This window comes from Pseudophryne corroboree, chromosome 8 (genome assembly GCF_028390025.1).
Source record: "Pseudophryne corroboree isolate aPseCor3 chromosome 8, aPseCor3.hap2, whole genome shotgun sequence".
NCBI lineage: Eukaryota > Metazoa > Chordata > Amphibia > Anura > Myobatrachidae > Pseudophryne > Pseudophryne corroboree.
This window is the reverse complement of record NC_086451.1, coordinates 89,259,508-89,271,693: the sequence shown is the minus strand read 5'-3', so window position 1 is coordinate 89,271,693 and position 12,186 is coordinate 89,259,508. Positions and strand designations below refer to the sequence as shown.

The following is a 12,186-nucleotide window of genomic DNA, read 5'->3' as shown; positions in this document are numbered from 1 at the left end:
AGGTAATTCACATTTCGTGCTATTGTCATTCTGCCACCCTGTATTTGCTTGTACTGTTTGCTGGAGTTAGATAAAGTAGCTAACCAGGTTGTACTGTTTAGAATTTAAAGTAAATTGGCTCAGTTCCGTTGTTTGCCATTTATTAGTTTGTAGGGAGGCTGCTGTCATTCTCTTTCCAGGAACAGCGACTCATGGCAGGCAAGCTGACAAGAGTTCCAGTGTGAGTATACTCTGTGTGTGTGTGTCTTGGTTCGCATTGAGCGTCGGTTGGCGAAACCCGGCTAGGCCTAGCGGGCTTGCTTTCACCTAGGTGCGCAAGTGCCGAGTAGGTGACGTTTGGGTGGCTGAGGCCCGCGGGCCAGTGATGACATTCACCTAACCGGTGAACGTCGCGGCCAACCCAGTGTGCCAACTTTCCCCGTCGTGGAAGGAGTGGGCACACGGTGACAATGTCTCTTTTCCCCTAGCTGTCGTCCCTCCAGGCTGGGTCCGCTGACTATGCCGGTGTCCAGGGGACAGAAGACCCTTATGTTCCTATAGACACAGGTAACTAACAGTGATGAAAGTCAGACATATATGTGCTATGTGTTAGTAATAGGGATCAGTGGGGACAGGCCAGGGACGGCATCTGTGTGTGTGAGGGGGGTAAGTTACATCTGCTGGCAGCAACTGGGTGAGTTTGGGGCATCATTTGCCTAGTATTGCCTAGGGCTGGAGCTAGAGACTGAAGACAAGAAGGAATCTGAAAATGGAAAAATCTATTTTGTTAAAATCCACACACCCTGGGAGGTCCTCTCCACCTACGCGGAGGTGCTGAACATTAAGGTGCCCATTAAGGAGAATGACCTGGACGACAAAGCTGGCAACCCTTTGAATTACGTGTTGAAGCTCTTCAGACTGCCGGACAAAGTCATGAACCCGGAGCCGGACTATTTCACTGCCCCATTCGGCAAGCAGCGACAGGAGCTGTTCCTCATCCATGATGAGAACACGTACTTCTCCCCAGCCACCAGGAACAGGATAGTGTATTACATCCTCTCCCGCTGCCCGTACGGAACATCAGAAGATAAGAGAAAGTTTGGACTGAAGAGGCTACTGAGCAACGGGACTTACAACGCCACCTTTCCACTCCATGATTGTCAGTACTGGAAGAAGTCTCCGGAGGAGAAGTGCGACAATGAGCGCTACACCCTGTACAGTCATTGGGCTAGGTTTGGCAAGTTTTACAAAGAGCAGCCTCTGGACCTCATTAGGAAATATTACGGAGAGAAGATCGGAATCTATTTTGCCTGGCTGGGTTTCTACACGGAAATGTTATTTTATGCTGCGGTTGTGGGATTTTTATGCTTCCTTTATGGCTTGGTAACCATGGATGACAGCAACAGTAGTAAAGAAATCTGTGATAAGGACATTGGCGGTCAGATTATCATGTGTCCTTTATGCGATCATAGATGTGAGTTCTGGAGGCTAAACTCCACCTGTGAACCCTCGCAGTATTCTCATTTGTTTGATAATGTGGCAACGCTTTTCTTTGCAATATTCATGGGAATATGGGTAACTTTGTTCCTGGAGTTTTGGAAGCGGAGACAGGCCAGGCTGGAGTACGAATGGGACTTGGTGGATTTTGAAGAAGAACAGCAACAACTTCAGCTAAGACCGGAATATGAAGCCAAATGTACTCAGAAGAAAAAAAATCCAGTTACTCAGGAGCTGGAGCCTTACCTGCCCGTAACTAGCAAGGTAGCACGGTTATGCTTCTCTGGAACCATGGTGCTCTTCTGGATCACCCTGATCGTAGCCAGCATGATCGCGGTTATAGTGTGTTGGCTGGCGTTCGCCAGCGTCATGGAGAACAACGACACGCTGGAACCAATCAGCGGATTGCTGACCCCGCAGCTGGCCACCTCAGTGACCGCGTCCTGTCTGAACTTTATCATGATCATGATCCTGAACTTCCTGTATGAACGCGTGGCGATCTGGATTACCGACATGGAAATCCCGAGGACGCACCTGGAGTACGAGAACCGCCTCACCATGAAAATGTTCCTCTTCCAGTTCGTCAATTACTATTCGTCTTGTTTCTACGTGGCGTTCTTCAAGGGCAAGTTTGTGGGTTTCCCCGGAGAATACACCTATATGTTCAGCCGCTGGCGCAATGAGGAGTGCGATCCTGTTATGATTCCCGTACTCCAGACCAGAGGAGATCTTAATGACAGAGGTCTGAGTACTGGAAAGATATGCTGGTACGGGAGCAGGAAAGCCTAGTAACCCCTGGCGCCCTAACTCCGTTGTCTCACCCGTGTTATCAGAAATCCCCTGCGAGACTATGGTTGCTTGAGCCCATGGCAGCCGCGTTCGAAGGGCGGATTATGTCTGCCCAACCCCGATGCCCCCTCAGGTCTTAATGGGAGACAAAGGGAAATCCGAGACAGGGTGATAACAAGGGGCCCTCTGACTAAGCAACCAGGCCAGGGGTTACAAGCTATCTAACTTAAACCAAAAGTATGTGCGGACAAACCGCCAGGGAAAAGGACAACCAAAGATCCACTGATCCGTTACTCCTATCCAGCACCGCTGGATACCAGAGTGGATTTGTGGGAGCGGAATCCTCCGCAAAAGCTCCAGAACACAATAAACCAAATAATAAATAGTAAGCGGTCAAGCCGCAACACACGGCTACGCCGCGACTCACGAACACCACAGGATGTCAAAGGTGCTCGGTCGGACTCCAGGAATAGATGATAAATTCCGAGTACTGGATCACTGAGGACAGGAACAACCGGGTTGAGCAGGACTGGAAACTCTCAGTAACTGACACAGCCAACAGGAAGCTATCACCGGCGTCTGTGATAAGTCCTGGGAGTGCTTATATTTGGGAGCCCTCCAATCATGATCCAGACAGGGTAATTATAAAGTGATGCCGTGCAGCTGCATGCTGCACGGCCGGAATACACAAGCACTGATAATTAATACCCAGCAACGGGGAACGCGGCCTGAACGTGGCGTCCCCGTTGCTAGGGTCTGAGCGGCTCCGTGCGCCCGGCGTCTAGCGTTGCTAGGAAGCCGGCGGCTGTCTGCCTGCGGCGTCCCTAGTTGCTAGGCGCCGGGCCGCACTGACGGGCGGACCCTCGGCGCCTAACAGTACCCCCCCCTTGAGGAGGGGTCAAGGAACCCCTACGGCCAGCTTTCTGAGGAAATTCTCGAAAAAATGCCCTTTTGAGCCTCGGGGCATGGAGATCCTCATTCAGGACCCAAGACCTTTCTTCTGGACCATAACCTCTCCAATGTACCAAAAAATAAAGCCGACCCCGGGACAACTTGGAATCGAGAACCTTCTCCACTAAGAACTCCTGCTGACCCTGTACATCTATTGGTGATTTCCCCTGAGAGATCTTGCGAGGAAATCTACTGGACGAAACATATGGTTTTAACAAGGAGCAATGGAAGGTATTTCCGATCCGTAAAGTTTTTGGTAAACGTAACCGGAAAGCCACTGGATTGACTTTTTTGATAATATGAAATGGTCCAATAAATTTAGGACCCAATCTGGCTGAGGTTTGTCGAAGTTTAATGTTGCGAGTCGACAACCAAACCCTATCTCCAACTTTAAAAGTGCACGGCCGCCGGAGCCTGTCAGAAAAATTTTTCTCCCGAAATGCCGCTTTTCTGAGAGCCAGGTGCACTTTTCTCCAAATGAGTTTGAGATGAGAGGTCAAGGTCAGTGAGGAGACAGAGGAATGTTGAAAAAAGGAATTAGCTCTGGGGTGAAAACCAAAAACTGTAAAAAATGGAGATACATTGGTGGAGGAATGACAGGCATTGTTGTAAGCAAACTCTGCAAACGGAAGAAACTCAGACCAGTCATTTTGGAGTTTGGCCGAGTACAAACGCAAATATTGTTTTAATGATTGATTAACTCTCTCAGTCTGCCCGTTGGATTGGGGATGGTAGCCAGACGTTAAAGATAATTTCATCTTTAATGAGGCACAAAAAGACTTCCAAAATTGTGCAATGAATTGTGGACCCCGATCAGAAACGATATCAGTGGGTAACCCATGGAGTCTGAAAACATGGCGGAGGAACAAGACTGCCAATCCCTGGGCAGATGGCAATCGGGGAAGAGCAATGAAATGGGCCATTTTGCTAAAACGGTCCACTACCACCCATATGACTCGGCATCCGGCTGACAGAGGGAGGTCCACCACAAAATCCATGGAAATATGAGACCATGGCCTAAGAGGAACATTCAAGGGCATAAGTTGACCGATAGGCAAGGAACGGGGAACCTTATGCTGTGCACAGACCTGACAAGAAAAAACAAACTCCTTAATGTCTTTGGAAAGACCAGGCCACCATACCGAGCGGGAAACTAATTCAGAAGTTTTAGCGATCCCCGGATGCCCGGCAACCTTGCTATCATGAAACTCCGTCAAAACCGTTGCTCTCAAAAACTCGGGGACATAAAGACGACCAGCAGGAGTATTTCCAGGAGCCTGATGTTGAAGCTGCTTTAACTGGGTAAATAAATCTTGTGTGAGACCTGCCCGAATGACTGAAGACGGAAGTATGGGAGTAACAGGACTGTTGTCTTGAACTGGAAGAAAACTGCGTGACAGGGCATCTGCCTTGGTATTCTTGGAACCTGGCCTGAAGGTGATAAAGAACTTGAAACGAGTAAAAAATAAAGCCCACCGAGCTTGCCGGGCATTCAGCCGTTTAGCTGATTCAATGTATTGAAGATTTTTGTGATCAGTCAAAACTGAAATGGTATGAGTGGCTCCTTCAAGCCAATGCCTCCACTCCTCGAAAGCCCATTTAATAGCCAGTAATTCCCGGTTACCAACATCGTAGTTGGATTCAGCAGATGAGAATTTCCTGGACATAAAGGCACAAGGATGTAATTCCAGGGAATCTGGATCCTTCTGAGATAGGATAGCCCCTACTCCAACCTCCGAGGCATCAACCTCAACAATGAAAGGCAATTCTGGGTTGGGATGTCTGAGGACCGGGGCTGAGACAAAGGCTTGTTTCAAGGCCTGAAAAGATAACTCCGCTTCACGTGACCAGTTGGTAGGATCTGCTCCCTTTTTAGTCAGTGCCACAATGGGAGCAACTAGGTCAGAGAAAGAGTGAATAAATCTTCTATAGTAATTCGCAAACCCTAAAAAGCGCTGAATTGCTTTTAAATTGGTGGGTTGCGCCCAACTAAGGATGGCTTGGAGCTTCTTTGGTTCCATACAGAATCCCCGAGGGGAAATAATGTACCCTAAAAAGGATACCTCCGTGACATGAAATTCACACTTCTCCAGCTTGGCATATAGGTGATTTTCACGTAATTTTTTTAGAACCTGACGCACCTGGGTAACATGTTGTTCAATGGAGTCAGAATATATCAAAATATCGTCTAAGTAGACTACAACGAATCTTCCAAGAAATTCACGGAGCACATCGTTAATGAGATCCTGGAAAACTGCCGGAGCGTTGGACAGGCCGAATGGCATAACCAGATACTCATAGTGGCCTGATTGAGTACTGAATGCCGTTTTCCACTCATCCCCTGACTTGATTCTGATGAGGTTATATGCTCCTCTTAGGTCAATCTTAGAAAAAATCACAGCCGAACGTAGCTGATCAAAGAGGACAGAAATCAGCGGCAAAGGGTAAGTATTCTTCACTGAGATTTTATTCAAGGCTCTAAAGTCAATGCAAGGTCTGAGTGATCCATCCTTCTTCTCCACGAAGAAGAAGCCTGCACTTAAAGGGGATTTAGATGGCCTGATAAATCCTTTCCCTAGGCTTTCTTTAACATACTCATTCATGGCCACAGTTTCAGGTCCGGACAATGCATATAACCTTCCCTTAGGCAAAGTGGCACCAGGAATTAACTCGATAGCACAATCATAAGGCCTATGGGGAGGCAGAATATCCGCATTGCCCTTGGAAAATACATCAACAAAATCCTGGTATTCCACAGGAATGGGTGCGGGAATGAGAGCAGCTATTCTGATGGGAAGCGTAACACATTCCTTATTACAGATGGTACCCCATTGTAAGATCTCCCCTGACTGCCAATCAATGATGGGATTATGAAAGGCCAGCCAGGGGTGACCCAGAACCACAGGAACTGCTGGGCAATGGGTAAGGAAAAACTCAATCTTTTCAGAATGCAGAGCTCCTACTGAAAGAAGAACAGAAGGGGTACAGAGAGAAATAACCCCATTGGACAAGGGACTCCCATCTAAACCATGCATGGTGATACACCTACCCAAGGCTAACTGAGGAATACCTAAGGCCTTAGCCCATGTTAAATCCATAAAGTTCCCTGCAGCTCCACTGTCCACAAAAGCCGAGACCGAGGAACAGAGGCTGCCAAAGGAAACTTTAGCTGGAACCAACAGTGAATTATTTGAGGAGATAAGCTGCAGACCAAAGTGAACCCCCTCACAACTCACTTGGTCGAGGCGTTTCCCGACTTGTTCGGACAACTACGGGCAAAATGTCCCTTACCCCCACAGTATAAACAAAGACCAGAATTTTGCCTTCTGGTTCTTTCTTCAGGAGACAGTTTGGAGAGGCCTATCTGCATGGGCTCCTCTATGTCCACAGGAATGGAAACAACACAAGGAGAAGACCCGACAGATGCTCCTTTTTCAGCCCTCCGCTCTCTGAGACGACGATCAATCTTAATAGAGAGCTCCATGAGTTTATCGAGAGTCTCAGGAGCGGGATACTGAAGGAGACTGTCTTTTATAGACTCGGATAAGCCGAGGCGAAACTGACTGCGCAGGGCTGGGTCATTCCATCCACAGTCGTTCGACCAACGGCGAAACTCCGTACAATACATCTCTGCGGGATTCCTACCCTGTCTGAGAGCACGCAACTGACTCTCGGCGGATGCCTCTCTATCAGGGTCGTCATATAATAGCCCTAAAGACCCCAGAAAGGCGTCTACAGACAATAAAGCCGGATCGTCTGTCTTTAAGCCAAAAGCCCAGGTCTGAGGATCCCCCTGTAGCAAAGAAATAATAATTCCTACCCGCTGAGATTCCGTACCTGAGGAGACTGGTCTTAAACGAAAATACAGTTTACAAGACTCTTTAAAATTAAAAAACTGCTTTCTATCCCCAGAAAAACGGTCAGGCAGATGCATTTTTGGTTCAGGAATGACCCTCGGGGAAGTCCGTAACAGATCTTCCTGAGACCTCACCCGAAGGGACAGATCCTGAACCATCTGAGTAAGCTCTTGAATCTGGCTAACTAAAAGCTGGCCAGGATTTGGCCCAACACCGGAGGGATTCATGAGGCTGACAAATCTCCCAACAGAATAAGGGAAAAAATTAACTCCTGTTTAATTTTAAATTTTAGTCTGGCCGGTGATAATGTTATGATTCCCGTACTCCAGACCAGAGGAGATCTTAATGACAGAGGTCTGAGTACTGGAAAGATATGCTGGTACGGGAGCAGGAAAGCCTAGTAACCCCTGGCGCCCTAACTCCGTTGTCTCGCCCGTGTTATCAGAAATCCCCTGCGAGACTATGGTTGCTTGAGCCCATGGCAGCCGCGTTCGAAGGGCGGATTATGTCTGCCCAACCCCGATGCCCCCTCAGGTCTTAATGGGAGACAAAGGGAAATCCGAGACAGGGTGATAACAAGGGGCCCTCTGACTAAGCAACCAGGCCAGGGGTTACAAGCTATCTAACTTAAACCAAAAGTATGTGCGGACAAACCGCCAGGGAAAAGGACAACCAAAGATCCACTGATCCGTTACTCCTATCCAGCACCGCTGGATACCAGAGTGGATTTGTGGGAGCGGAATCCTCCGCAAAAGCTCCAGAACACAATAAACCAAATAATAAATAGTAAGCGGTCAAGCCGCAACACACGGCTACGCCGCGACTCACGAACACCACAGGATGTCAAAGGTGCTCGGTCGGACTCCAGGAATAGATGACAAATTCCGAGTACTGGATCACTGAGGACAGGAACAACCGGGTTGAGCAGGACTGGAAACTCTCAGTAACTGACACAGCCAACAGGAAGCTATCACCGGCGTCTGTGATAAGTCCTGGGAGTGCTTATATTTGGGAGCCCTCCAATCATGATCCAGACAGGGTAATTATAAAGTGATGCCGTGCAGCTGCATGCTGCACGGCCGGAATACACAAGCACTGATAATTAATACCCAGCAACGGGGAACGCGGCCTGAACGTGGCGTCCCCGTTGCTAGGGTCTGAGCGGCTCCGTGCGCCCGGCGTCTAGCGTTGCTAGGAAGCCGGCGGCTGTCTGCCTGCGGCGTCCCTAGTTGCTAGGCGCCGGGCCGCACTGACGGGCGGACCCTCGGCGCCTAACAGATCCGGCCGGCTGTCTGATAGAACTCACCACTCAGCTCACTATCGTCATGGCTGGAAAGCAGATCTGGGGGAATATTCAAGAGGCCCTTGTTCCGTGGATGATGAACTGGTGGAGGAGACGGAAAACCACTCACAGCCCAGAGAATTTATACAGCCGCTGGGAGCAGGACTACGAGCTGCAGGTGTTTGGTCCTCTGGGCCTCTTCTATGAATACCTTGAAATGGTAATTCAGTTTGGGTTCATCATGTTGTTCGTGGCGTCTTTCCCACTGGCGCCGCTTCTCGCTCTGCTCAACAACATCCTGGAAATCCGCGGAAAGCGGTGATTCGGGTTATATCAGCAGCAGTCTGTCCGTGTTTGACATCAATGATTTCAATAACATCAGCATGCCGCTGGAGAATATAATGAATGTTACATTTTGCAGGTACAGAGACTATCGTTATCCTCCCGACCACGAGAAGAGATACTTACACACCATGCAGTTCTGGCATATACTGGCTGCAAAAATGGCATTTATAATAATTATGGAGGTAAAAACACCATCTTCATGCTTGTATATCTGAGTCTCTCATCTCTCTCTGGCCACACTTTTCACACCCCAAGGAAGTTTGTCTGCAAATGTCTGTGACCCTTCTTCAATGCAAAATAACCTCTGTTAATTAGCTGAACTTCTGATTGCATACCTCCCCCTTTGCGAGCTGATATAGGGGTCATTCCGAGTTGTTCGCTCGCAAGCTGCTTTTAGCAGCTTTGCACACGCTAATCCGCCGCCTACTGGGAGTGAATCTTAGCTTCTTAAAATTGAGAACGAAAGAATCGCATTATTGCGAAAATACATCTCTGTGCAGTTTCTGAGTAGCTCGAGACTTACTCGGCATCTGCGATCAATTCAGTGCTTGTCGTTCCTGGTTTGACGTCACAAAAACACCCAGCGTTCGCCCAGACACTCCTCCGTTTCTCCAGCCACTCCCGCGTTTTTCCCAGAAACGGTAGCATTTTTACCCAACGCCCATAAAACGGCCTGTTTCCGCCCAGAAACACCCACTTCCTGTCAATCACATTACGATCACCAGAAAGAAGAAAAAACCGTGAGTAAAATTCCTAACTGCATAGCAAATTTACTTGGCGCAGTCGCAGTGCGGATATTGCGCATGCGCACTAAGCGGAAAATCGATGCGATGCGAAAAATTTACCGAGTGAACAACTCGGAATGACCCCCCTAGTTGGAGCATTTAAGAGCAATATTATCAAGGCCTGCAGTCAGGACTTGGGCTGCTTGCAATTGTGAAGAATGCATTTGTTAAGAATGTGTTTTAAGAATGGAGTTAGAACCGGAGTTTGAACTGGATTTGGACTACGCTAAAATCTCGAATAAAACAATTTCCCCAAACACTGCAACTCAGGACCATCATGTGGCCTCTCCTCACCTCTGCCTTGAGAACACCAGGACCAATGCCTACTACTTCTCTGTCCAAGAACATCATGACTGCCCCCAAGACTACCCCTCAAGCTGAGCAGGGAACTGAGGGGCGTGCGCATCAGGACCAGATTTTGCTGGGTCAGTTCCATTGGACAATAGTGTGCTCCCCACACTCTCACACCCACCTGCACTGCTCCCCACACTCTCACACCCACCCGCACTGCTCTCTTGAGACCAGGACATTTATCATTTTCACAAATTAATGTTTTCCTGCAAATGTGTCTTTCTCTTCTTTCTTCTTACAGGGTACTTTCCCCCCACTGTGTGCTATTCCTGTAATGTGTACCTCCATTGGTTGCACACCCTGCCAGCAGTAACCTACACAGTGCGCCTCACATGGCTGCCTCGGATGGTTCCTCCATGGGCAGGGTGTGCTTCATTTGGATCTTTCCATGCAGGGTATAGCATACTCCTACACACGTGTCAGTTTTCCCATAAATGCATTTGGCCCTTGTATGGCTCATCTCCCACTGTGTAACCTTCCTAGTGCGCCCAACATGGCTGCCTTATCTGGTAAACTTGTGGATGGGATGAAAAGTACATGGACCTGATGGTTTTATTGGAACCCTACTCTGAACCTAAGGACTCTGCAATCTCCCCGTTTTGTGTTCTCTTCTAGGGGTGGACTATTCCACCCTGTGTAATCCTACGCAGTGCGCCTAAGATGGCTGCCGCACCTGGTACCCTGTGAGGGTGGAATACACAACCCCTGGAGGTTATTACCAAAAATGCTTACACCAACCCTGCATTATGCTTTCTGTCTTTATTGTCTGTGTATTTTATCTTTTGATGTAATACTTAAATCTTCTGTATTATGTGCATTGTTTGAGTTCTAGTTGGCGCCGCGGATGGCTGCCTCGGTGCTGCTCTGCCAAGCAGCCTTTGTGTTTAGTCTTACATGTATAATATGTCTAATATGTTGAGTCTATTGTACAGTTGCAATGTGCAGTATCAACTCATACGTGTGATGTGTGTAATGTATGCTATGTTCTTCCCCCTTCTTATGCTATGTACTCCCCCTTCATGTTGCTGCTTGGCGATGCATTGTACCACAAAGAATTCCTAGTGTACGTGAGTACACCTGGCCAATAAAGCTGATTCTGATTCTATTGCGCTTATGCCCATAAATCAGCTTTGTGCTGCAGAATATAATATATCAGCAGGTGCAGAGTACTCAGTGAGGCATTCCCAGGTTAGGGCGCAGGTTACTCCCCAAAATACATGTGACGGTTACACACCATCAGGGGCAAACGCAGGATTTCTAGGAAATGATATACGCTGAGCTTCAGCATATTCTGCACTTACTAGTGACAACAAAGCTGTTTTCAGAATTGTTTCATATAAGGAATTGATCCATGTGTAACACGGCTGTAAATGACATGACGCTTATTCACCGAACCTGTTTCTTTCTTGCAGGATTCCTGATTGCCGCTACATGTTTCTGCTTCTTCTCATTGGCGGTAATGCTGGCCTTCTGCATTTACATCTGGTAACTCAGTGATATCATTTACAGATAAAGGGCTCTATTCAAAGTTGTTAGCACACCGAAAAAGCCCACTAATGGGCAAAACCATGTGCACTGCAGGTGGGGCAGGTGTAACATGTGCAGAGAGAGTTGGATTTGGGTGGGGTGTGTTCAAACGGAAATCTACATTGCAGTGTAAAAATAAAGCAGCCAGTATTTACCCTGCACAGAAACATAATAACCCACCCAATTCTAACTCTCTCCGGACATGTTACATCTGCCCTACCCACAGTGCAACATGATTTTACCCATTAGTGGGCTTTTTTGGTTTGCTAATAAACCTGAATAACATTCAATGTTACAGTTTATTTACCTACAGTAGACAACAGGAGTATTAGTTATTACCAGTATAATAGAAAGGGTTAATACAGGCACTCTGCTGTCAGCGTATGAGAATATGATTTTACTGACACACTAATAGACAGTAATATGCTATATTAGCACAGCCAATAGAGTGACAATAACTTGCAGACCTGTCCCTTTTATCAGAACTCTTGTTTGCACTTAGCAGGATATATAGTGGAAAGTAGAACACAACCAGTCCTGCATTGCTGTGCTATACTGTGATATCATAGGCTGCCCTGTGTTCCTGTGCTGTACTGTAATACATTATGCTACCGTGTTATATAATGTGCCTCTATACACTGCACTGTGAAATGCCTAATAAGGCCCCAGCCCCTTCCTGTCATTATGACATCACAGCCGCATCACAATGCAGCTGAGGCCAGGGTGATGTCACAGACTGTTAGAGTGTTAGCATTTTGATAGGTAGTTTTTGGCCGAGAAAGACATGCAGAGATGTTCTCATGCTTACAGACATTTTTGTGGA

General features: G+C 47.7%; 1 pseudogene; it reads left to right on the top strand.

Annotated features, from left to right (window-relative positions):
• Nucleotides 1-12,186, top strand: part of LOC134948011 (anoctamin-5-like) — a 42,462-nt pseudogene that overhangs the window by 13,123 nt on the left and 17,153 nt on the right.